The sequence below is a fragment of the Myodes glareolus genome, chromosome 6 (assembly GCF_982192425.1).
Source record: "Myodes glareolus chromosome 6, mMyoGla1.1, whole genome shotgun sequence".
Taxonomy (NCBI): Eukaryota; Metazoa; Chordata; class Mammalia; order Rodentia; family Cricetidae; genus Myodes; species Myodes glareolus.
This window is the reverse complement of record NC_142031.1, coordinates 41579893-41582283: the sequence shown is the minus strand read 5'-3', so window position 1 is coordinate 41582283 and position 2391 is coordinate 41579893. Positions and strand designations below refer to the sequence as shown.

Sequence of the window (2391 nt, the reverse complement as noted above, 5' to 3'; positions counted from 1 at the left end):
CCATCACCAGATGAAGGTTCTATGGTGATATGCAAGATGTTCATCAGTGTGAACATGAGACAAGGCCCGTTCAGGCCCCCTCTCCTCTGCTGCCCAAGGAACAATTTGGGAACCTCTCCTTGGACCTGGGAACCCCTCTAGAGTCAAGTCTCTTCCAAACCCTAAAATGGCTCCCTTAAGCAATTTTCCCTTTCATTTGTGAGTAAATTTGGGAGTTGAATATTTTCAGTTAAATGCTGTTGGAAATATTTTGCCTCCAATTTTTTTCTATAATCTTTGCCACCCAGTGTAAGTACTTTTAAAACCGTGAAGGCCTGAAGCAATTAAAATAGAGATTATTTTAAAAATATAAGTATATCGTTTGGCACATACAAAAGTAACATCAGGATTGTGGCAAATAGAATTGGTGGAAGAATGATATACCAGATATAATTCTTATGTTAATGAAATAATTTTAATTTAAAACTTTTTTGAATTGTCAGAAAAAGTACCCCATTTTTATTCACAGTTATTTGACTTAGTGAAACCTATTAAAGTTCTGTAAAATGTAATTAGGCATAACTAATATTGAAAAAAACAGGAAATGATACATTAAAGTTGTTTTTTACCTTTGTTCATTAAATATGATATTTCATTTATATGTACTTAAATAAGAGAGTCATTAACATCTTAGGTATCTTGCATTTTTACCATGGTCTTAGATCCTACGTGAGTTTTTAGTAAGTTTACATAAATTAACTTGATTTTTTGCATTTCATATGTTTGTAAAATAAGAGGATCATATTGCCACATATGTGATAATGTTTCCTCTGTATTAAATTCATTAAATGAAATTAATTATACTGGCACCAATTTTCTTTGAATTATAGCACATATTATCAGTTATGATATTATAGTCGAATTCCTCTTTGTACTTTATTTGGTAATCGATTTATTTACTGTTATGTATAACATAGGTACAAAAGTACAATGACAAAAATAAAGGAGAATTTCTATGCCATCATGAAACCAATACATTACCTTTGATTTCTCATCATTTATGGTCATTCACTATGAACACCTGGAATCACACAAATAAATCTGACTTCATTCTCTTGGGACTGACAGATTCCAAAGAGATCCAGTTAGTCCTCTCTGTGGTGTTTCTCCTGATATACATGGTCACTGTGCTGGGTAACATATGCATGAAGCTGATCATTTGTGTTGATAGCCAGCTTCACACTCCAATATATTTCTTCCTCATCCATCTTTCATTCCTTGATCTCAGTTACTCAACTGCCATCACACCTAAACCTTAGAGAACCTGTTGACTTCAAACAAGAGCATTTCCTTTATAGGTTGTTTCACCCAATTGTACATTTTCATCCTCTTGGCAGCTATTGAATGTTTTCTGCTTTGCTCAATGGCCTATGACCGCTACATAGCTATCTGCAAACATTTACATTATCCTACCATTATGTCTTCACGATGCTGCCTTGCTCTGCTCACTGGATCCTACATGATTGGAACTGTGGATTCCTCTGCTGGTGTGTTTGCCATGATTACACTACATTTCTGCGAGTCCAACGTCATCCATCATTTTTATTGTGACTCATCTCCACTTTTATCTCTGTCCTGCAGTGATACAAATGGAGTTAAATAATTATATTTATTTTTGCAGGTTCCACCATTCTGGGTTCCCTTATCACAGTATCTGTATCCTATGTGTCCATTCTTTCTACTATTTTGAAGATCAATTCCACTTCAGGAAAGCACAAAGCCTTCTCCATCTATGCCTCTCACCTCCCCGGAGTCACTGTCTTTTACAGTTCTCTGATCTTTACTTACTTAAAGCCAAGCAAGTCCTACTCCCTGGGAAAGGATCAAGTAGCTTCTGTGTTTTACACCATTGTGATCCCAATGCTGAACTCATTTGTAGTCTCAGGAACAAAGAAGTGAAAGGTGCTGTTGTTAGATTAGTGAAGAAGAGACAAGAATCCAGGAAGTTAAGGTAATGTTGAGAGTAAGCAGTCATTCATATTGCTTCCATTTGCATGTCAGTTTGATGACTGTCTTATAACAACTACAGTTAATTTTGCTCTTTCTATTTCTAAGGGTCTTTTCATACAAACATATGAATTTCCAGGAGTGTGGTTTTATATTTCAGTTTCCTTGGTTAATTTCATAGAACAAATATTAAACGTATGTATATTTTTCTTTAAGGAATAGTAATTTGCAACTTGAGAAAATGTGTTTGAACTTCTTATAATTGAAATATCATATTTTTAGAACACTTAGATTAATATAATGGATAGATATTTTGGCCAATGACTACAATTTCAGATATCACTCATTGTACAATATGAAATCTCCTATTTCTTCATTCTTCACAAGAAATGAAATTTAGTATTC

The 2391-nt window shown here is 34.1% G+C and overlaps 1 pseudogene; it reads left to right on the top strand.

Moving 5' to 3' along the window:
* The first annotated feature begins 1052 nt into the window (after positions 1–1052).
* Positions 1053–1994, top strand: LOC125399457 (olfactory receptor 8H3-like; annotated as a pseudogene).
* Positions 1995–2391: the final 397 nt, after the last annotated feature.